At 41.0% G+C, this 25331-nt stretch overlaps 1 protein-coding gene across 3 annotated transcripts in view; it reads left to right on the forward strand.

Annotated features, from left to right (window-relative positions):
* THRB (thyroid hormone receptor beta) overlaps nt 1-25331 on the forward strand; it is a 425807-nt gene that overhangs the window by 1844 nt on the left and 398632 nt on the right. Inside the window, exon 1 of one of the 3 annotated variants that reach the window (XM_074195692.1) lies at nt 24934-25004. The exons of 1 other annotated variant lie outside the window; for it this stretch is intronic. The gene's annotated coding sequence lies outside the window, so the exon portion shown is untranslated. Of the gene's footprint in view, nt 1-24933; nt 25005-25122; nt 25193-25331 lie in introns of those variants that run through there. One more of the 3 variants, XM_074195696.1, reaches the window with a different exon arrangement.

Consider the following 25331-nt stretch of genomic DNA (forward strand, 5'->3'; position numbering starts at 1 on the left):
TCTACTGGGGTATGAACCCTGAGTTTAAGGCAACTGGAGACTGAATGAATATTTAACATGGTTGAGCAGAGCTTCCTTTAGAACCAGGGCAGGAATATTATCAGTTCATAATCTTTAGGTCTGTTGCTGTCACAGCAACCAGAGATGAAACTCAAAATTCAATAAATCTAGGAGCTTTTTAGGAGTGAATTAATTAAATGTTTCACCAAATATAGCAGGCCAATTTTTCAGTTGTATAATGATGTTATAAATCTTCAAATGACCTTTGGAAGGAAAAAGGTTCCCCATCCCAACTTTAGAAAGTAGCAACTGGGTTGACACTTCAAAAAAGGCAAGGATATTGAAAGTGGCAGTCAAGAAAAAGTGAATCTAGACATGTAGGAAAGAAAGCTTCGACAGAAGTATGGAGGTGGGAGACAGAATGCTGTATTCAAGTCATTTCAAATAGACTTTAATATTTAGGATATAGAACATGAGGAAAGGGAAAATGTGAAATAAGTCTTCAAAGGCTGGCCTTCAAGAAGGAATCTGATCATTGCTCTTTTTTTTTTTAGTTTTTTTTTAGTTTTCAGCTAGGTAATTATTGTGCCTGAGGCACATTTGAACTCGGGTCCTCCTGACTCCTGGGTCCACCTGACTCCCAACTCCCACCACCTAGCCATCCCCTGATCATTTCTTTTGAATTGAATTTCTCCTAGAAATTTTAAATTTCATTTTAAAAACACAAAGTTTGCAGTTACTAAAATTGAAGACCAGACTTGAGGACCAGCGTCCTACAGAATCAGAAGTAAGGCTGACCTAGATGTGAGTAGCTCACTCAACTTGACTGTCATTCTATTAAAGGAATATAATAGTAAATATATTATGACATTAGATGCTCACTGACCAATCAGGAGCCACCACCAGGCCTGCAAGACTTCCTAATAGTCTATTTTTTAAAAAGGACCTTGAACATTGGCACCTAAAAATTCATTTAGGAAATTAATCATGTGACATGTTGTACTTTACAATCTATTTATGGGTTTTGACTTTAATTACACTTTGATCTTCTCCTCCCAAAGCTCTGGCAAGAAGTCATTGCAGCTTCTTGATAAGTGAAAAAACTGGGACATAGAAAGTAATAGAAAGTGCTAGATGAAAAAACTTGGAGATGGATAGTAATAGATAGTTTATCCTTGAAGAGCTGGTGATGATGATGATGTTTGTCTTTCATTCTCAAAAGAAGACCTTGACATCAGAGAAGGTGATGCCATGATAAGCACTTGAGTTGGATTTGAGTGAAGGGGTATTGTGCTAAGAACCCAGCCTCACTTTCTCCTCTGGTCCTTTCTGAGTCCAGTGGCCAGATATGAATCAGGAAGACTGGAGATGGCCCTCACTAGATGTGAGGCAATCAGGGTTAAGTGACTCACCCGAGGTCACACAGCTAGTAAATGTCAAGTGTTCGAGGCCGGATTGGAACTCACCTCCTCCTAACTCCAAGGCCAAGTGCTCTATCCACTGTGCCAGCTGCCCTGAGGTGATGGTAACCCAGAGAGCAGAGTGGACCTGGGACCCTGGATTTCTGGTTAATTTCTCCAAGTCTTCTTATAGCCAATCAACAGACAGTTATTAAACTGCAAATTTGAGCCAGGTATTGTACTAACTAGTAGGAATCATCAGATCATTCATTTTGAGCTGAAATTAGAGCCCAAATCTCGTTTTATCGATTTACAACCTAAAGCATAGAGAGCTGAAGGAGTTTGCCCAGAGTCATCCATTTAACAAGATTTGAACCCAGGATAATCTTAAATCTAAATGCAGTGACTTAAGTATATGCCAGACAGTTTCTCTAACACAGAAATCAAACAGTCCCTACTCTCAAGGGTTTTACAGGCTGCCAGAGTAAACTTAGTTGTTGTTGCTTCATTTCCCTTTAATTCACATTTTCCTTTGGGTTCAAGGTGGGGAACATGGATTTTCAGATCAGTATTTCTGTTACAGGATGGAGAAACCCCATCCACAAACCTTACTGATGTTTCCCTCCTTTTTCTGACAGGGTTTTGTTTCTGTTGAATGTACTTTGAAAAATTCTACAATTATTCTCTGGATTTCTAAATGCTTTGACTTTCTAGGATCCATGACCTCTCTAACATACGTACTTCTTTCTTTGCATAGATCTCACCTGTCATGCCTTCTCATCTTGAGAAATTCTCACCTGTATCTTTCCATAAATCCCCCTCTAGAGGAGACTTTCCTCGAAGTCTATAGCTACCAATGTAACAGTGCCTTTGAGTCTAGTCATTTAACCATGGTAACTATACTATCCCCTAGTCTGCATCCCCAACATTTCCACATTTCCACAAGAATAGCAATAGAAACATCATCAAATGCTTTGCTAAAAATCTAAGTTACCTCTATGAACTTCCTAATGTCAGTAACTAACTGAAGAGAGAGAGAGAGAGAGAGAGAGAGAGAGAGAGAGAGAGAGAGAGAGAGAGAGAGAGAGAGAAGAACGCTAAGATTTAGTCTGGTGTGATGACCTGGTCATAACAAAGGCATGCTGACTCTTTGTGATTGCTGCTTCCCTTTCTAAATGTTTACTAACTCTCTTTAATAATCTGTCCTAGGATATTGCCAGGAATGGAAGGCACTCATTGACCTTTAGTTTGCAGTTTCTATACTCTTCCCCTTTTTCAAAAATCAAGACTGCATTTCCCCTTCTCCAGTCCCACACTGCCTCTTCCTTTCTCCTTGGCCTTTCAAGGAATACTAAAACCTCAACAATCACATCTGCTACTTCATACAGAATTTAATATATATGAGCCTAATGACCTACCTAATCAGTTGAGTATATTTGAAAATTAAATAGTATGATAGCCCATGATAGTTGTTATGACAAACAGAAATCATTAGAACTGTAGAAATTCTTTTTTTTTAGTTGTTGTTTTTTTTGCATTAAGTGGCTTGCCCAAGGCCACGCAGCTAGGTAATTATTAAGTGTCCGAGGTCGGATTTGAACACAGGTACTCCTGACTCCAGGGCTGGTGCTCTATTCATTGCACCACCTAGCCACCCTCAAGAAATTCTTTTCAAGCAACAAATAAAGGATTTATTGTCCACATCTTCCCCCCTCCACTCCAATCCTAGCTACCTTTCCTTCTTTATTTTCCTTGAATCAGTCAGTTGTTCTTTCATTCTTTCTTTCTATTTTTAGGGGGGTTTTTTTGTTTTTATTTTGCTAGGCAAATGGGGTTAAGTGGCTTGCCCAAGGCCACACAGGTAGATAATTACTAAGTGTCTGAGGCTGGATTTGAACTCAGGTCCTCCTGACTCCAGGGCCGGTGCTCGATCCACTGTGCAAGCTAGTCACCTAGCCACCCCTGTCAGCTGTTCTTTCAACAAACAGTGAACATCTCTTATGTGCCTAACACTCTATCAGAGGCCATATTTAATACCACTACTGGGCAGCTAGATGGTGCCAATAGTGCATAGAGTGCCAAGCAAGGAGTCAGAAAGACTCATCTTCCTAAGTTCAAATCCAGCCTCAGGCATTTACTAGCTCTGTGACCTTGGACCAGTTACTTAACCCCATTTGCCTCAGTTCCCTATCCTCAGTTTGTAAATGAGCTGGAGAAGGAAATGTATCTTTGCCAAAAAATCTCCTAGTGGAATCAGAAGGAGTTGGCATACCTGAAAAATGATCAAACAACAAATACTGCCAGTAATAATGATAACAAGCATTTACATTTTCTACTATATACCAGGCACTTGCTAAGCACTTTACAAATATTATTTCATTTGATCTTCACAACCATTTTGGGAAGGAGGTGCTATTATTATGCCCATTTAACTGTTGAGGAAACTAAGTTCATGCCCAAGGTCACACAACTAGTAAGGGTCTGACATGGATTTGAACTAGGTCTGGTACTCTATCCATAGTGCTACCTAAATAAAAAAGTGGGCATAGTCCTTATGGTCTAGAGATTTAAAATCTCATTCATAATAAAATGTGAATTGTCGAGTTTAGAGATTATCTAGACAAACATTCTCTTTCTACATATGAGGAAACTGAGGCCCAAAGATTTGAACCCAAGCTCATGTAGTTCATATATAACATGCTAGACGTCAGATTTTGAACCCAGGTTCATTGACTTCAAAATCAGTGTACTTTTCCTTGAGCAGACCTCATCTGAAAAAGAACTTGGGGGGGGGGGTCTTTGATCTCTCAGACTTTTTCCATCTTAAGCTGTTTTGATTGCATTCCCAGTTTCTTGATGTTGAAGACTTCCAAATATAGGAAAAGTAGAGATAGGGATTGGACTTATGATTTTATCAACACAGTGGACTCCCAGATGAGGGAATTTCTTCTACCAAAGCAGTTCAGCAGTTTAGTGTCCTAGAGAATTGCCTCCAGCACCAAGGACTTCAGTGACCTTGCAGCCAGTAAACACCAGCGGGTCAGATGTCAGACCTGAACACTGGTCTTCCTGGTTCCAAGGCCAGCTGTCTACTATATGATGACTCCTTCATATATTTAAGACCTTAAAATAAAATGTGAACTATATTTGATTAAAAATAAATGTATTAAATTAATTTGCTGTAAATCTTTCTTGTTCTATTGTTATGATTTTTTTATTTGAAATCCTCTTAAATGAATATCAACAACACTTTCTTTGTGATTTTGTTTTTCAGTGAAACAAGGAATGTTTAGTAAAATAAAGTTGATTGAATTCAGCTTGTATTGAATGTCTCCTGTGTGCCAAAGAGCTGAATGTTCAAATCTAGGGTTTAGAAAAAACATAGTCTTTGACTTTGTGGACCTCCTGGTTTAGGAGTCAAAAATAGTTTCAAGCCATATGATATCATTTGGACCACAAGGGTGGAATCATTAGAAAAATAACAAACACAAGTAACATTTCTACTCTGAGGAATCATTAACAAGTATTCTTCAATCATTAAAAGACTTTAAATGAGGGGTTAAAATACCAAGCAAATCTTCAGATCATCCAATAAGCATTCTTAAATTATCATTAAATAAATCATTTTATTAAATTTATTAAATTATAGCCAGGCACTGTGTTAAGATACAAAGAGAGGCAAAAGAAAGTCCCTTTTATTCATGGAGCTCAAGTTCTAATGGGGAAAATAACATGTTCAAACAATCTATATTCAAGATCAATTGGAAATAATCAACAGAAAGAAGGCATCAACCTATAAGGGGAACAAGAAGGATTTTCTATAGAAGATTGGATTTTAGCTGGTATTTGGTGGAAACCAGGGAAGCCAATTGGAGAAGATGAAGAGGTAGAGAATTCCAGCTAGGATGACAGCTGATAAAAAGTACCTGACCTCAGGAGATGGAGAATCTTACTCAAGGAGCCACAAAGAAGCCAGTGTCATAACAACACAGATTAATTGGGGGGGGGGGGGCAGCGGCAGTGAAAGTGTGGAAGATAGAAGGGATATTGGGCATTGAAGGCCAGAGGATTTCATATTTGATGTTGGAAGTAATAGGAATTTATTGAGTAGGGTGGGAGAGAAAGTCCATTTTGGCAGCTAAGTGGAGGATGGACTAGAATGGAGAGAGATTTTAAGCAAGAGAGAGATGACCATTGCAATAGTCCAGACAGGAGGTAATGAGGATTAGGGTTAACATTAGGGATTCCTGAAAGAAATGACACTCACCTATTATCTCTCAGTTGCAAGTCATTTTATAGCTTTTCTTCAATTTCCTATAAGCTTTTAGGTAGGAGCTTCAGGTGCCAGAAACTTAATATGATTGGACATTTCCAAGGGCTGCAGGCATAAAATAAAGTTGACAATAGTTGTCCATCAATAATTCTTAAAATAATCTCTTTAAGAGTAATAAAAAAAAATCAATCATATAAATGTTCCAAAGACATTGTTTTATTGATGGACTTGATTCCCTGGAGAGTCACATTTGATTATATAATTAGCTGACTAAGGGATCAATTAATTTTTAGAGGTATTCTGATCTTTCCCCCAAAGATGGGGATCATGGAGCACTGTTTCCTCTAAACTTTTCTTTGGATGATTTGTCATGGTGTGCAGGTCACTCTGGATTTTGTGGATTATGTCAGCAGAGCTTTGACTTTCTTTACTATGCTGGAAAGTCTTTGATCCCCTTGGAATACAGGTGCCCTCCAACCATGGCTCTGTCTTTGCTCATCTTGCTGATTTGATCCGTTAGTTATAACTTAAATACATTGGCAAACATTACACCCTATATAAATCTGAATTGCAGTGAACAAAGTTGTCTGGTGTCATTGAGAGATGGACTTTCCTCAGAAGCTGAATGAACCTTCTAAAGTTACAGAACCTCTCACATCATTTTCTTCATATTTAAAATGAGATAATAACGATACCCAACTCTTAGAGTTGTTCTGAGGATCAAATAGAAGATTAGTTGTAAAGTATTTTGAAAACATGATAATACTATAGAGATGTTAGCTATCAGCATCATATCATCATCATCATTTTTTTTTATTATGAGTATTATTTTCCAACCCCTAAAATTGCAACCTCACATTTCCAGCCTCTATGTTCAGGATACCATCACCTGGAAACCATACTACCAACACCTCAGACTTAATATGCCATTCTCTTAGATGCCATTCTCTTCCCCATTAATGCCAGTGTTCATAATTTTAATGAGATCACCAGCATCCTCTCAGGAACCCAAGCTCCCAAACTTGGAGTCATCATTCACTCTTCACTCTCCATCATTTCCTGGGCCCAATCATTGGTCATGTCCTACTGCCCTCCATGCCTTCCATGATAGCTGTGTTGTTCATCTCTTCCTTTCTTCTCATGTTGACACTACCTTCATCCAGACCTTGATTATGTTGCCCTAGAGAACTGAACTGTAATTCTCTTCTAAATGGTCTCCCTGCTTCTATTTTTTCCAGTTCATATTCACAGAGCTTCTAGACATTATTCCCCCTGAGTAGAACAGGTCTCTGCCATAGGTTATCTTGGAATTCCCTCAGCATTGGAGAGACAGAGTAGACTGGGATTTGGGGAACTAGGTTCATATCTCAGTACTTCACATAGGACTTTGAACTAAATAAATGTTGCTTGAATTGAGTTTACATACAAATTTATGTGCCCTTCGAGGATCAACTTAGCTAAGTGTGAAGATCAGTCACATTGGATTGGTCACCAGGTGAGGATACTTTATTTTCCATAGTAAATCATGAAGGAATCTTTTATGCATGGAGAGAGTTACATCACTGTTGGCAGGAGAGCATCCCTACCAGAGAAAGCACATTGAAAGGTTGATGTGTGAGGATGAGGATGAGGATGAGGATGATGATGATGATGATGATGGATAACATACTTTTCAAAATTAATTGGTTTATTCCAACTACATACAAAGATTGTTCTATATTTTTCTCCCTCCTTCCTTTACCTCCCCTCTCCCCCTGACAGCAAGTAATCTGATATAGGTTATGCATATATAACTATGTTAAGTATATTTCAATGTTAGTCATGTTGTGAAAGAAGAATCAGAACAAAAGGGGGGGAATGAGAGGAAAAAAAAACAAAATGTAAAACAAATTTTATAAATTAAAAATAGTATGCTTTTCGTTTGCACTCCAGTTCCACAGTTCTTTCTCTAGATGTACAGAATATTTTCCCATCACATGTCCTTTAGAATTGTCTTTGATCTTTGTCTTTCATAGCATTCTCATAGCTGAGAAAAGTTAAGTCTATCATAATTGTTCATCACACTATGCTGCTTACTGTGTGCAATACAATCTCCCGGTCCTGCTGACTTCACTCAACATCAGTTCATATATGACTCTAGGCATTTCTGAAATCTTCCCAATCATGATTTTTTTTACAGAATAATAGTACATAATCACATTCATATATCACAATTTTCTTAGAATGACTAACATTCTTGGAAAGGCTCTTCCAAGAGTCATCATCTCTTTGACCTAAAAGCCAAAGATTTTTGTTTTTCATTTGAAGGCTTTCCTACTCAAGGGGAGAAAATACACCATCTATTATTTACCAGATAATGTTTGTAACCTATAGGCAGCCTGAAAAAAATGGAAAGCTCCCTGGCCTTATAGTCTAAAGATTAGGTCCAAATCCCAGCTCTGCTACTTACAACCAGTGTGACCTTTGGCAAATGATTTAATCTCCTTGGACCTCAATCTCCTCATCTGTAAAATGAGGCAGTTGACTTCCGAAAGCCCATCTAATCCTAGAGCTCAGATCCTCTCACCTCAAAATTGAGTGTCCTTTATTTCTAACTTTGTGGTTGTTCAGTCATACCTGACTCTGCACCATCGCATTTGAGGATTTCTTGACAAAGATACTGGAGTGGTTTGCCATTTCCTTCTCCAGCTCATTTTACAGATTGAAAAATTGAGACAAAGAGGATTAAGTGACTTGTCCAGCTAGTTGTTATCTCAGGTTGAATTTGAACTTAGGTCTTCTTGACCTTAAAGTCCAATACTCTATCCTGTTGTTAACTGAGCCACAATGATGAGCACAAAAGTCTGCAAGTTGTGTGTGTTTAAGACATGCGCTGAACTTAATACCTAGATATGGTGATGGATTTGAGGACCTGAAAATCTGACCTGTTTTTGTAGATTCCTAGAGATGAAATTAGGCAGAAGGGGTTGACTGTCTGCCCCATTTTTAATAATGCTCTTAAATTTAGAACTCCAAATGTCTACACTTGCCAGTAGTCATTCTTCTAGGGGCCCATGCATTGAAGACCTGCAGCTGTGTTTATCCATTTATTTAGATTCTCTTTTGCATATTCAAGTAAACGAGCTGCCTGGTTCCATCGCAATTCTCTTCATTTTCCTTTTTTTTGTACAAAAAAAAAATTCAAAGCAGAGAACTATCCAGCATTATGGCTGACTCTTTAAAAACACAAAAATCAGGAAATTGAACATTATAGTCTCACAGTAATCATGAATCTTTTCCTTTTTTTCCATTCTATAAAGTTTGCAATGACAATTAAACTATGGGACTTGTAGAAATTCAACTGAATAGATACTTTTTCCCTTTAATTGTTTAAAGGAACCATTTAGCTCTGTACATATATACATGTCTACATACAAAAATACATAGGTACACACACCATTTGGGGAGTTATTCCTTTAAAATATAGTTCTGTACAATATGTTAAATTATATTGGATGCATCTAATGCCACTTTCTTTACATTGTCTTTATGATCATTGCATCTTTAAAATGAAATATAATGGGGTGGCTAGGTGGCACCAGCCCTGGAATCAGGAGGACTGGAGTTCAAATCTGGCTTCAGACACTTATAATTACCTAGCTGTGTGACCTTGGGCAAGTCACTTAACCTCCATGGCCTAGCCAAGAAAAAAATGAAATATAAGATCTTTCCTGATCCTCCCTAATTGTTAGCACCCATCCAAATACTCTGCATTTATTTGTCATATATTTGTCATATATTCTATGATGTCATTCAATTCCTTCTTTTCCAAATGAGGAAGGAAACTGAGATCTGTAGAGCTTTAGTTACTTACTCAAGGTCATTCTGCTAGCAAGTATCTGAGGTAGGATAAATGTTGAATTAAGTTACAAGTGTCTTAATAATAATAAGGATACTAATAGAATTTATATAGATTGCTAAATATAAATAATAAATACAAAACATCATTTAATTTTATCTTAATAACAAATTTTAGGTGCTATAATCCTCATTTTACAGATGAAGAAACTGAGGCAGAAGTTAAGTGACTTGGTCAAAATCACTTAGCTATTAAGTGTCAGAGGCTGAATATAAACTCAGATTTTTTTTTAGTTTTTGCAAGGCAATGGGGTTCAGTGACTTGTCCAAGGTCACACAGCTAGGTAATTATTAAGTGTCTGAGGCCGGATTTGAATTCCAGTCCTCTTGATTCTAGGGCTGGTGCCCTATCCATTGCACCACCCAGCTGCCCCACAGATCTTCCTTTTAAGATTATAGGAGGATATTTATGAAGTATCCTAGAACCAAGCAAAACACTGAACTACGTGCTCAGAATTAAGAAAATTATAAACAAACCTTGCCTCTTGATGTTCACATTCTATTGAAGGATATGATATGTACATAGATGAATAAAAGTGAAATTATTGTTTAAAAAGTTCAGGGGCAGCTAGGTGGCAAAGTTGATAGAGCATGAGCCTGAGAGTCAGAAGGATCTGAGTTCAAGTCCAGCATCAGACACTTGACCCTTACTAATTGTGTGACCCTAGGTCAGCCACTTAACCTTGATTGCTTCATCAAAATAATAAATAATATATATATATATATATATATATATGCTTGTTTATACCTATGTGTGTGTATGCGCGCGCGCGCACACACACACACACACACACACACACACACACACACACACACACACATATATCCAGAAGAAACCAATGCCAATTGGAGGGAGTAGGAAAACTTAGTATAAAAGATGGGACCTGTGTTGAATTTTGAAGGAAACTAGTAGCATTCCAAGATGAAAGCTCCATCAAAGTCAGTGAACTGGGAAATGGAGAGGCAGATGGGCATGAAATGTTCTGTGCAGATTAGAGCCAACAGACTGGTTTGAATGGCCAACAACAGGAAGGCAATTCATCAGGAGAAGGGAATTGGAAATATGTGCATGTATTCATTCATTGATCATATGACTCATTCCACATTCCATTAAAAGCCCTTTTCCAGAGTCTCATGGAGGCCTTTAGCTTTCATGGAATCTCAAAGGTTATTCCAGTATAGCCTGAATTGTGCAGATTCAGTGATAGACTACAGACCTTTTAGCTAAGGAAAAGTCTTCTTCAGTTCAGAAGGGCTGATTCACAGAACTGGTGACTTTTCTTCTCATAACCATTCTCAAAATTATCTCTCAGTTCCTAGAAGGGTTGCAGACTACTTCAGGGAAGGGAATACATTCCATAAATAATCGTGTTCATAATAGCTCAGGTTTAGATAGTGCTTTAAGACTGGAAAAGTGCTAGAACCCTGTGAAGAAGGTAGTACACATATTTTTGTTTATACTCATTTTATAGATTTGGAAACTGAAAGTAGCTAAGTAGAGCTCCTCCCCTCTCAAGTATTGAGTCTGAAATGGACTTTAAACCCAAGTGTTCAATTCTGTCCTACAGTTCAGTCTACTGCAACCTCTGAGCCTCTGTGACCCTCTGACCCTTCTAGTGTAGGGTAGTGACACCTTCCTTAGCCAGTAGTCCTGGGAGCTATGGTGAAGTGGAGGCAGAAGACTTAGATTTTCATCCTCACTATCACCTCTATGAATTTGTTTCATCATTTGTAAAATGAGGGACTGAGTTCAGTGACCAACAAGTTTCTTTCCAGTTCTACCTCCCAGGAACTTATGAGATGTTTTTTTAGATGAACATAAACAAATTGCCCAGATCATGATATCTACTTCTTCAAAGAGCAGTGCTTTTATTTTAAACTTCTCTGATGATGGTAATAAGAATTGTGGCTCTGTCATGTCCAACTCTTTATGACCCCATGGACCATATTTATTTTCCATGGGGTTTCCTTGCCAGAAACTGGAATGGTTTGCCATTTCTTTCTCCAGTTCATTTTACAGATGAAGAAATTGAGACAAACAGGGTTAAATGACTTGACCAGGGTCACATAGCTAGTGATCATGGCTAAATTTGAACTCAGATTTTCGCTCCAGACCCAGAACTCTATCTACTGAGCCATCTAGCTCCCTAATAATGACATTGACTAGCATTTCAGTGGCCCTTTAAAGTTTGCAAACTTTCTCACTTGGGGTTCACAATAACCCTGTGAGATAGGTCTTATCTCATTTTATAGATAAAACTGAGACTCAGAAAATTTAGGCAATTTGCCCAGGGTCACACAGCTAGTATCAGAGGTAAATTCTGACTCTATGTCTTACTGATTATACATCTGGCACTGTTTCGACTACCCCAACCTTTTTCAAAATTTCCTTGATAGAAATCTTTCTACACTGTTACAAATTGCCATCATTTTTAAAAAGAAGATACTGAACATAATCCCAAGTAATTCTGTTGCCTAATGATAATTATAAGAATTCATTACTGTGTTCTATGTATAACACTGTATTACTGAACTTATAAACATTCGTTACTGTTGTAATACTCTATGTACTGTTTAAATGCTGCATTATAACCATTCATGACTGTGATACAATACAGTGGAATTTAAACTTTTGTTCTGACCTAGAGTTCAGTTGTGTCTACTCCCTTTGACCCTTCTAATGTAGGGTAGCGACACCTCCCTTAGTCAATTATCTTCACTCTTCTTTGTGGCTCTCACTAGCCTTCTTGCCCAGGCCAGCAGCCAGGAGTGAAGTGGTAACAGCTCTGGATTTGGAGGCAGAGGACCTGGGTATACATTGTATTCTATATTATATAAATTCTAATATACCGCATACCAATCTGCTTTTTAGTTTGCTTCCTTGGATGGCATTTACCCAGGAAAATGCAAATTCCTATAGGGATGGGTTGTGGTCATATCTAATAGGTGCTTAACTACATCCTTATCACTTGATAATTAGATTTTTCAAGTTCTACTTAATCTTTTCCCTGTGCCTTATTGAGACATACAGGAGATGAAGAATTCTAAAGCTTTTCCAGCTTGTTGAAATGAATTGTTGTCCATTGCTGTCATTTGGCCCGAATTGTCAATCTGCTGTAGGACTGGAACACAAGACACCAGCCTGTTCTGTTAAGATTATAAGCGAAATAAATGTGCCTAGGTACTGAGCCACTCTTCTGAGGGGAAGTGTTTTGGTTCTCTCTGGCAGCTGTTGTGGATATTCTGGGGCTTTTCTTTCTGTTTTCCAATCATTTTACCAAATTTACTTGAAGCCATTGGAAGCCAGATATCCCCATAGTGATGGGGCATCATTCATATCATCCATTCTCAGCCTTTCATGTTCTTATGGGCACTACTCTTAATTCCCTGAAATCCCTCATCTACTGACTGACAGACCCAAGGCTTTCCATAAGCAAGCACAAAGTAGAATCCTATGACGGAATATTTTCCGCACTGTCATAACAGGGGATTCGATTCATGTGATTACCAGCCTACTGAGGAGCAGCGCAGTCTGTGTGTATTTCCAGGCCTTCAGCTGGCGTTTGCTATTGCCATGGAGACAGCATAATGATAGACAGGAAGCAAGAAACTGCAACTTACTTTAAATAGAAAGAAGTTCAGAGAAAAGGCAAAATCAATCCTTCCAACCATTTTATGAACCTTTCTTTGGTGGTGACTTCTCAAGTAAGCTGTGCAGAGCCCTCCAGAATACCCTTTCATGACAATGTAGGATGCTTGTAGGCTGGGATTGTTTTGGTTTTCTTATGTATTTCCAGGCTCTGCTACATAGTAGGTGATTCATAGATGCCTGATGAATTAAATTCACTTAGTCTAAAGTCTTTATTAAGCATCCATTGTATACCTAATAATCCTATTAGATGGTTGGGAATTTCTTTAATGCAATTCATTAAGTACTTTCTATCTGCCAGCTACTGGAGAATATAAGGCTAAAACTAAAACAGTCCTTGCCCACAAGGAGCTTATGTTCTCTTGGGGGAATGTAAATTTTTTCATGTTTTAGCCTTGATGTTGTCACTGACTTTAAATGAATGACAGAATACATTTTTTTCTTCATGAAATGGTCAATGTACCATATTCCATCTTTACTATGCCTAGTTCTACATGTGGTATGGCATGGCATGGCCAAGGCTGCCCTGAAGTCCTCTAATCACCAAGAAATATGTTGGATTTGCCAATATCAGTTTACTTGAAGCCACCACTAATGAATCCTTGTTTCTTTTGGATGAAACATTCTTTCAGGGTGATAGCAAATCAGAAATGGTCTGTAGTCCTTCCAGGACTACGGAAACCATGAAGAAGTGGAGTGATGTTGGCCTCTTTGAAGGTGCTGCACAGGACCACAACCATTTGGAAGTGATTTGTGAAAATTTTGGTTTAAAATCTCCCTTTCCCAGAACTTTTCTTAGTACCTCCAAGTCCTCTGTGACTTGTCTAACTTGCATAAGATGAATGGTTAATTGACTGATTCATGAGGAGATATAGAAAAAGTTAATTTGAAGGTATTATTTAATATGGTTTTATCATTATTATTTCAAATGATGATCTGTTTGACTGGAATTCCTCTCCTATTTCCAATTTGATTGATTAAGTTAATTCAAACAGAAGATGCATTTCCTTCCTCTGTCCTGCCTCCCCATCTTTTTTCCTTCCTCTCTCTCTTCCTCACTTCCTTATTTGCCTCTACCTGCCTTGCTCTCTCTCTCTCTCTCTCTCTCTCTCTCTCTCTCTCTCTCTCTCTCCCTCCCTCCCTCCCTCCCTCCTTCCCTCCTTTGTCCCTTCTTCCCTCCCTCCTTTCATCTCTTCCTTCTTTCCTCCCTCCCTCCCTCCCATTTTTCTTTCCTGTTTCCCTTTCATTACTTTTTTACTCTTCCTCCAAGGAATATTTCCTTAAAACAAAGCAAACACTCCAATTCAATGCTCTCCCACCACTACCAAGAAAGCAGAGAGTTATCTGTTTTATCATCTCTCCTCTGGGCCAAAGATCCATTATTAGTTTTAATGGGAGTTTAGCTGTGTTGTAGTATTTTCATCTGCATCAATCCACTCCTACATATGAGTTTCTTCTGGTTCATCATCCCATCAATATGCATCCATTCATTCCTCTTCTTTCTCCTCTTTCTCATGTTCCTCCTCTTTAGTGAGTGAAATAATTTCTCATTGCAGTCATTTTACATTTTTTCTTTGGCCCTTCCACAGTCAACGAGTAGTCACTTTCTTTCCAGTTTTTTTGCTGCTACTAAAATGTGTGACTGATCTCCTTTGGTTTCACACCCAGAAGAAAGATTGTGAGTTCTAAACACCTGACTAGTTTGGTAACTATTCTCACATTATTTGAAATAAAAAGTAAATTTCCATGAACTGTCTAATTAAGATTATCTGGTTTCAGTACCAAATCCAAGAATGGATGTGAGAATTCCCTCAGGAGAAGGAAAGCACCTTGAGGGATTCTCACTGGCTTGGAGCTATGCTCACAAGGACCAATTATCTTCACTCTCCTTTGTGGCTATCACTTTGTGGACACTTCTTGCCCAGGCCAGCAGAAGGACCAGAGAGTGTGGGATAGCTGAGCCCATCAGAAGAGTATTAGCCTTCCCCTGTCAATCACCTAGAACTGAATATTTAGCCCAAGTCAATGAGAAAGAACCAGGAAGTGGATCATCCTGGATCTGGGTGACCTACATGGCAGTTCACAAGTCACAAGTCATTTCTAGCTGCTTCAGGTAAATCAGTTCCCCAGAGCCCTAGTAAGTAAGTTAGAAAATTCTCCCTGACAAGGAAGAAATCAAAAAACAACTAACCAATGGGAAATGCAAATCATTATCACTGGGAGTGGGGGGGATCGGACCAAAAAATGCCTTACTAAAAACAAAAGTATATTTTCCTACTCCCTTGAGTGAGAAATGAGTATCATCTTCTCATCTGCAGGAAAGTAAAAACAAAAACAAAAACCTAATGCCTTTTGATGATTCACTGACTGCAGCCCCAACAAGAACCTGGAAAGTAAGTCTGGTTGTTTGAAGGCCAAAGCAGTCTCAGCAATCCAAAGTCTCTAACTGAAATTTGTTGTTTTTGTTGTTGTTGAGTAGTTTCAGCTAATGTCCAGGTCTTTGGGTCCCCATTCAGCAAAAAATACTGGAGTGGTTTGCCATTTGCCTCCCCAACTCATTTTACAGTTGAGGTAATTGAGGCAGAGAAAGTGGTGTGACTTGCCCAAGGTCATACAGCTAGTAAGTATCTGAAGCCAAATCTGAATTCAGAAAGATGAGTCTTCATGATTGCAAGCCTGGAACTCTTTCCACTGTTTCACCTATCTGCCCTTTAAAGAATATACACAGTGCTTTATGGCCATTGTCTTATTTGGCCATTACAACAACCTTGGGAGGAAAATATTGTAGAGATTATTATCCCCTTTTTACACACTCAAAAATGGAGGCTCAGGAAGGTCATGCTCATGGTCACACAAATAGTCGGCATAAAAGGTAGAATTCCTAGAGTTGTCCTTAGAGCCAGGAAGATTTGAATTGAATGCCCTCCTCTGACTCATCCTGGCTCTTTGGAGCTCAGAATAGTGCTTGGCTTGGTAGGTACCTGTGTAATAAACAGTTATTTAACTTCTGTACTCAGGGCTTCTCTCCAAGACCATATCTTAGAAGCAACGTGGTAACTTGCATTGGGAGAGGGAGCTGATTTCTCGACTGAGAATTCCCTAGGCACCCTCTATACAATTCCATGTGTGTGAATGTGTATCTGTATGCACATGCACTATACTTATATATGGAAGTAAAATATATGTATATTTACAAACAGATATGTAAGACTACACACATACACACACACACACACACAAAACACAATGGACTATTACTTCAAATTTATGCTAAGTGGCAGTTCGAACTTTGTTTCCCTATTCAACTGAAACTCAATTTAATTCACTGAGCATCTATTAATTGCTAACTGTGTACATCACAAAGTCCTGAGCATAAAAAGACAGAAATAATAATTATATGCCTCAAAGAACTTCCATTCTCTTGGATTATATGAGATAGAAGCCAAGCCAATACAGTATAATGGGAGCTAGGAGATAATGCTACCTCCTAGGGGAAAAGAGGGAAAGCTTGAGGAGTCTTTTCTGCTCTTACACGAAGATAACTTTTTTTATTTGTAATCTATGCATACTGGACATTTTGCAAACTTTTTTTAGAGTCTTTTGGAAATGTGTTTTATAGTCAACTATTTTTTTATCTGTAAGACTAACGTTATCAAAAAGGGAAATCTTTATGTGGAAACTCCAATGCAACCTACCTGTAATTTATGATCTTTGAATATTTTCTGGAACAGAAGGGTCAAACACTTGGCCACCTATCCAATGTGTCCTGAAATATCCCAGAGTGCAGTGAACCATATTCAAATGTAATTGGAAATTCTGTTAAGTCAGTAAGTGGCAGGCTGGATTCCATTTCTACTATTTAGTGGACCTCATTTCTATTTTATACAATTCATCTAGAGACACTAAGTGACTTGTTTATAAACATATAGCTAAATTAAGAGTCAAGGTGGTACTTTGCCTAAGATCCTCCCTACTATAAGTCTCCTTTTGTATCAACTACCCCTCACTGACTCTCAAAAATATATAACTACTATAACTTTTAGGTTCAAATTGAAGTGAGTTTACTTTGTTGTTGAGTCATATTGATCATGTCCAATTCTTCATGACCCCATTTGGGGTTTTCTTAGCAAAGTTACTGGAGTAGTTTGTAATTTCTTTATCCATACAGATGAGAAAAGTGAAGAAAGTAGGGTTAAGTGACTTGTCCAGAGTTACAGTTAGTCACTTCTGAGACCAGATTTGAACCCAGGAAGATGAGTCTTCCTGAGTCTAAGCCTGGCATTCAATTCACTGCTCCATCTAGCTGGCCTGATTTTATTAAAAGAACCTGCAAAGAGTGAAAATAGAAAGTATCAATTCATTTTATAGCAGGCTAAAATTGAGACTTTCTTCTAAGTTGACAATAGCCAAGTAAAATTGGAAGCTAAGACTGTCACTCTAGCTGTGACTCATATCAACTCCAGGTATTTTAAGGATCTAAGAATTGTAAATAATCATAAACACATTTGATGTGTGGTAACATCTAAATATGTAAATGGCATCCGGTGACTAAAAGTAGGATTTGTTTTTTTCTTTCATCTTTCACTTGAAAAAAATACTTCTACTTTATTCACATGGGACTTCTGAATTGTATTTAATCTTCCATTTATCTATGAGCATACAGGCTTTTAAAAAGTCTGAATTGTTTATATGTGTGGGGAGGTGGACATGTGTTTTGATAACATATTGTCGAGCCATTGAAGAAGTCATTCTGTGGTCATCTGAGAATTTAATGTTTCACAGTGCTTTTGAGTCTTCTCAAAAAATCATTGCTTCATATAGTTCAGTTATCATTTGAATCAAATTCAAAATGGATCATCTTTCATTGCATGTTGAAAACAAGAAATGACTTTAAATAATGATTTTCCTATCTTTTCCCAGCCCTTCATCACTCCCCATTTTTTAATAGATAGTTGATGGTCAGCATCTTCATTCTTTTGCACAAAACCTTGATTTGGCTTAACTGGTATTTGGTAGTTTGTTATTGTTTGGTGTGATGGTGCCTTTCATGACTTTCCACCCATGCTTGGATGATGCTTAGAATTTCAGACCGAACTTTGTTTGAGAAGAATATTGTGAGAGGGGCAGCCAGGGCACAGTAGATGAAGACTAGCTTTAGAATCAGAGGACTTTGTTGCATATCTGAACTTTTACCAGCTTGGGCAAATCACTTAATCTGTTAGGGTCTCAGTTTCCTCCCCTGTCTAAGAAGATGGTTAAAAGAAATGGACTCTAAGGTACCTCCTGCTCAGAATCTAACATTGTAGTAATAGGAATGTTGGGATCTCATCTAATGAACAAGTGTTTACTGAGAGCTTGCTGTTCAGTCATTGCATGGCGCTATAGGGGAGAATGTAGAATTAACATTCTGATGATCTATTTCTACCTAGTCTAAAATGCTGTATTACATTTATGACTGTTCATAATGAGCATTTGTTATATACATTTAGCAACTTTCCTCTAAAGAACTCTTTTAACCATATTTATCTTCCTGGGTCTTAGATAAGCTGCCCCCTACCTAGAAGAGAGTCACTTTGGGAAGCTCCATTAACTTGGAAAGAATTGGCTCATTTAGTCTTTCATTTCACTGAAAGGAATTAGCAATTCATTTCAATTCAGTCCATCAGCAAACATTTATTAAACACCAAAGAAAAACCTGCGGTTCCTGTCCAAGAAGGAGAATACAACATATTCCAATATAAATGAGTGTTATATGGATTGGAGGACCAACTAGTATCCTGGGACTTGCATTTCAGAGGGAAAAGCATTCCTCCTCCCTGACCTGAGAACCATCAATTGGAGATAACTGGGATATTTGACGTGAAAGGCTGAAATGAATCATTCCTCAGAGCTCTTAAAGGGAAGTGTAAATTGAGATGAGCAAGGTAGACCTCAAGAACTGAGCAAAACCAGCAAGAGGAAATAGCTTCCTCAGTCTCACCCCAGGCCAGAGACAGAATTAATTTCTGATTCAGAAAGAATTGATGGCACAGATACAAGTGATGGAAGAGATTTAAAGGATAATCTAGAAAGCTGGTCATACTTCCTCCTGCCTTTTACTCAGGCATCTCAGTTCAGAAGAATTGGATAGAAGCTATTGGTTCTGCTGACCTCTTCAAGGACTAATGGAAGATTAAAAGGTCTTTTTTTTTTTTTTTTGGTTTTTGTAAGGCAATGGGGTTAAGTGACTTGCCCAAGTTCACACAGCTAAGCCTCTGAGGCTAGATTTGAACTCAGATCCTCCTGACTCCTGGCTCTCTCCACCGCAACACCTAGCTGCCCCCTAAAAATCTTTTCTTTTTCCAACTCCCCTGCACTGAAATCCACTCTGTTCACTTCTTTTGCCTTCACATTTCCTATATCTTGATTTTTTGTCTCATAGAGGCCAGGGGTTAACTATAGAACACTATCAATTTAAATTAGGGAAGAGAATCAGGTCTCTGCTTGAATATTAGGAATTTTCTGAAATGGAGGCTCTGACTCATTGTGATTGCACTACTAATTATTTTGTTGTCTGATAGAAATTCCATAGAGCAGTAGAAATAGGGACTTTGTGGACAAGGGGGTCCAGCATATTGCCCCTGAGCAAAATCTTGAATCAATTATGCAACCATGATGTTACATTTTATATCATGTGTAGACAGACTAATTTCAAGTGAATGAGAGTACTTACAACCCTCCAGGATAATAAAAAACTTCCTATAAGAACTGTGCTTTGGATCAAACTAGGAATTCTATGAGGTAGAGAGAAGAGGAAGATGGTTAGAGGCAGGGGAGTGAGAAATGGGCAGTTATGTCTGTATGGGAAATCATAGCCAGGCTGGTGAGTCAGGAGACTGAGACTGGAGTCCTAGCTTTGTCATTAACTAGTCATAATCATGGACAAATTGTGCCATATCTTTGGGACTCAGTTTCCTCATCTGTAAGGCAATATGACTAGACTATCTGTTTTATCCTGTCTTGTACTAAAATTCTCTGATCTCAAACAGGATGTAATTTTATCACCTTTGAAATGGGGACTTAGCCCAGGGTATCTTGGGAAGGATACCTCCTACCCAGAAAACTTAACCAAACTCAATTCTCCAGACTGGGAGATGACCAATCAATCTCACTAACCCCAGTTCTTTCCCAGTCCCCCCCCCCATGCACCCAATCCAAGGACATCTTTCTTAGGAGTTAGAAACCCCATTAATCAAGCTTCCTAAGTAAGTCTCATTATGATAGTTTCTACCAGCTAATTGCCAAGAAGTCCAAGAGCTCTCCAGAGGAGTCAGATGATCTTATCTATGATATAACACCCTTCCTGCTCCCCAACTCTTAGCTGCCTTTCCTTTGAGAGTCAGGGGCCTACTGATACCCTGAGATCTTGGGCATCTTTGAGTCCATTATAATTGTATAGGGTAATATATGAGGGAGTATTTTGTAACATACTTGATTAAGTCAGGCTTCCCTTCTGATAACCAGGCAGCTTTATTGAACCCACTGTTTCAGGACCAGAGAAGTCCTTCCTCATTTTGTAGGAGACTTCCTTGACTGTGAAAAATCGGGTAACTAATGGATTAACTAATCCACTGACTAACCACAATCCAAACTATATTTTCAAAAACAATAATAATAATTGATATTCATAGAGTTGTTTAAGATTGTGATTTACTATTCAACTCACCAAATACTTATTAGGTTTTTACTCTGTGCAGTGGTCTCTGATAGTGTTAAAAAAAATGTTTCTCCCTTATCACCAGTTCCCCATATCAAAAAAAAATCAGAGGGCCAGTCAAAATATAAAAGATGGGCCAAGTATGGTGTGATGAATTGGTGATACAAAAATTGTTCTCAAGGGGCAATGGGAGTGTGGAAGGAAGGAAGGAAGGAAGTATCTAGACAGGATAGTAACTATAAAATAAGGAAAAAAGAAGTAATAAGTGGAGAGATTGGAAAAGTGAGGGATGTTTCTTGGGCTGAGCTGGAAGCAGCTATGGATTCCCAGAAGAGCAGATGAATCTAGGTATGGGTTATAGTCTAAGCTAAAACCCAAAGGCTGGAAATAGAAAGTTTGTCTAGTCCATAACACCTGAGGGGCATAATATGACATCAATCTAGAAAAATGGGTAGACGTCAGATTCTAAAAGGGTTTATATATGGCATGATTTGATTTTGGAATATCAATACGACATCGATGGTGATGGATGAATTGGAGTCAGGGAGACCAGTTAGGAGACTAGAGAAGAAATAGGGTAATGGTAGACCCTGGACCAAAATGGTGGCTGGATGGATAAATTCAGGAAATATCCAGAAGAAAACTGTTGACTTGATAAGTATCTCATTTAATTCTCAAAACTGCCTTCTGAAGGTTATCTTCTTCACTTTAAAGATGAAGAAACTGTGGCTGGGAGAGGTTGTGACTTATCTAGGGTCCCATAACAAATATCAAGGGTTCCTATCCTGCCCAGATTTCAGCTCCAAATCCTTTATTCTCTTTATTCTGCCACCTTCCTCCACCACATTTAACATTGTGAGTCACAATTCAGTGCAGGAGAAGTCTGTATAAAAAGTTCCTTAAAAACCACAATTTATCTTGTCTTTGTGTTCAAACAAGAAAGAATGTTTTTTTTTTCCAATGAAGGGCTTCTTTGGTCATTGATTAACTAGTAAGATTACCCCAGACATTCAGTTCTAGCAAAGTCCCAGGTTTTGTTCATTTGGTTTTAATAAGTTTATATTCACAATAGAAAAAAATTGGTAAAACCCAGAAATTTAGTCCCACATCATAATGTTCCTTTGTTACCATGATTTTTTTCTGAACTATTGAATCTCAATATAGATTATTTGTGTTTTTCAATTTACTGTTTATTTCAACACTTCTGTGTCAAAATAAGATCAGAGACACATAGCAAATCAATTAAGTTCAACAAAGAAAATCAACAGTTTCATTACCAGACCATTTCAGTTTAAAAAAGATTTTGTCTTCCCAAGGCAGAATATTGCCCCAAGATAGTTTCATGAGGACAAAGACAAGAAAAGTAGCAAGCTTTGAGGTCTAATTTTCAGTTCTCTGGAGGAAAAAATTGCTCCTCTTTCCATCAAAATCCATCTTACAAGACAGATATTCTGTTTGGTAAATGAACGCTATTAAAAAAAAAAGTCAGGGTAAGTGACTCCCAGAAGCCAGAGCCCTTGCCCTCTTCCTCTCCCCAGATGCTGGCACTTCAGACTAGCTTCTGGGAGCTGGCTCACCAGCAGGGGGCCAGACGCTTGGCAGGCCAGGCCAGATCTGAGACGGGAGTTAGTGGACGGCAGGCCTAGGATGCCAGCTTTCCCAGCAGCCCCCCACCATCCCATTTGGAGAACCCCTCTGGCTGGGCGGCAAGTCAGAGCCTTAGACCTCCAGACTGGATCCTGGGCTCGTCTATCCATTTGTATTTGTAATCCTTGGCCCCCACCTCCACCCCTACCCCAAGGACGCTCAGGGCAATCAAACCCCTCCCAATCCAAATTGGAGGGGAGGGGAATAAAAGGGGGGGGGTCCCAATCTGAAGTTCTATTTCTATGGCAGGAATTAACCCTGCTGTCCATTCTGGGGGGCTCTCAGGCCTCCTAGGGGACAGACAGGCATTTCAGGGGAGGTCTAAGGGATCACCTGAAATAACTTTCTCCCAAGAGAGGCAATTTCCCTTAGTGAATAAAGGGCCGGGGTCGGGGGCAAGGGCTGGGGGAGTCGTGGCAAGCCTCGGCCGCCTCCTGGCAGCGCCCCTGGGCCACCGCCGCCAAAACCGCAGCCGCAGCCGCAGGCGCTGGCCAATCAGGCCCCAGAGCCCGCCGGCCCGAGGGAAAGGCAACAATAGAAAGAAAACCCCGAAGATCCATCCCAGGGGAAAACTGAGCCGGGGGGAGGCCCGCGAGGGTCCTTGGGGAGGGGTCGGTGGCCCCGGTGCCCTTGGAGTCTGGCGGGACTGCGCCCAGAGAGCCAGCCCAATGACTTCCGTTTGGAGAGGGGCCTAAGACCTACCTGGGCTTAGAGCCTCCCAACTCCGGAGGGTAGGGCCCTTCTGACGGAGGAGGAAACTGAGGTCGCCCGGGCTCAGCGCCTGGCCCAAGGGTCGAACTGCTGCCAGAGGCAGGATGTGATCCCTAAATTAACAGCTGCTCTCGGGGGACGGGGACTTCCCTTGCCAGGGAAATCGATGGTCTCCACATACCTCCAAAGGCTGGGTGGCTGGCTGGCTGGCTGGCTGGCTGGCTGGATGGATGGATGGGTGAATGGATGGGTGAATGGATGGGTGGATGGATGGAAAGAAAATAGACAAAGACAGACAAATGAGACTTAGATGCAGACAAAGACAGAGACTTCGAGATGGGTGGGTAGGTAGGTAGACAGGTAAGTAGGTGATAGCTAGTTGATTGATAGGAAGGTAAGATAGACAACGGGTAAGCAGGTAGGTGGGCAGATAGAAGGTAACAGAGAGATGGATGCTAGGTGATGAAGGGAGGTAGATATTAGGTAGGAGGCAGGTAGGTGATAGCAGATACTAGAGAATTGAGAGATAGGGATGATGGACAGGTGATGGAGAGGTGGAGAGGGGAGGGGAGGGAGGGAGAGAGAGGAGACAGAGAGAGACAGAGAGAGAGAGAGAGAGAGAGAGAGAGAGAGAGAGAGAGAGAGAGAGAGAGAGAGAGAGATGAGACAGAGAGAGAGGAGACAGAGAGAGACAGAGACAGAGAGAGAGAGAAAGAGAGAGACAGACAGAGAGACAGAGAGAGAGAGAGAGAGAGAGAGAGACATAGAGACAGAGACAGACAGAGACAGAGACAGAGAGAGAGAGAGAGAGAGAGAGAGAGAGAACTGGATGGATGGATAGACAGACGTAAATATTGAAACAATCGTGTGTGTATGGTCGTTCAAACAATTTCGGAGAAATCCACTAAATTGTGGACGCCAGAGCGCGCCTTCGCCTTTGGTACCCTCGATTTCGGCCCGGCATCGCATCTCTCTGCCTCAGCCGGACGCCGGTCCTGGGCAGGGACGTTTTCTCTTGGTAGCAACTCCGTCCTCCCATCCCCCATCTTCACCCCCGAACTCCGCCTTGCGCTGGACGGGCACCTGCCTGCCATGTACAAGACGGGGCAATGTAGATCCGCTTGGGGGGGGGGGGGGGGCTCCACCTTGCTGCCTTCACCTACAGCCGAGACTTGGGAGCCTCTTCGCCGGGGCCGTTGACGTTTTTCCGTCGTGGGGCAGCTGCCCCCCAGGGGGCCCTTCTTGGGCTGGCGCCGGAAGCTAGTCAGCAGCTCCACCCTCGGGTCACAGACCCCCGAAAGGGTCAGGGTGGCCGGTTTCTCAGTGCGGACTATTGGCCGGGTGGGGAGCAGAGTAAGGAAGGAGCCCCCCCACCCCGGCCCAGCTCGCTGGTGTCGATGACCCGCAGTCCTGGTTCATCCCTAATGGGGGGGGGGGGTACGGGGTCCCGAGGCCGGGTGAGGAGACGCCACGGGCTGGACCAGAGCAGGCCTCCCGTCCCGCCCCGGGGCTGGCACCGGCGCCACAAGTGGCTGCGCGTGGGGCATGGAGAGTTGGAGGAGAAGGGGGCGGCGGCCGGGGCGGAGGAGCGCCGGGGGGCACCGAGCCCCCGCCCCGCCCCCAGCCCCGCCAGCCGCTCTCCCCCTCGCAGCCGCCCTTCCCCTCCCCTCCCCGAGCCATGACGCACAAATCCCGGAGAGATCCAAAGCCAGAAGCGAGCTGCAAAGTCGGGTGGGTGGAAATCTCGCCACTTGTAAACACGCCGAGCAGCCCCACGGGGGAGGGAGGAGGAGGGGGCGGGCACGAGGCTGGGGGGCGGCCCAGGCTGCTGGCAGCTCCCGCAGCCCGGCCCCCGGGCCCGGCACCCGCGGAGGAGGGACGGAGGGCTCGGTGGGGCCTGGCCGCTGGCCCGTGGGGAGGTGAGACAAGGGGCCCGGGGGGAGGGCGTGGCGCCAGTGGGGGGTCCCGGGGTGGCGGCCGGCGGCCGGGCTGGGGAGGGCGCTGTGGCCGCCGCCTCTGCCCCCGCTGCCCCCGCTGCCCCGCTGCCTCCGCTGCCCC

The sequence above is a fragment of the Macrotis lagotis genome, chromosome 7, assembly GCF_037893015.1.
Source record: "Macrotis lagotis isolate mMagLag1 chromosome 7, bilby.v1.9.chrom.fasta, whole genome shotgun sequence".
In the NCBI taxonomy this organism is placed as follows: Eukaryota; Metazoa; Chordata; class Mammalia; order Peramelemorphia; family Peramelidae; genus Macrotis; species Macrotis lagotis.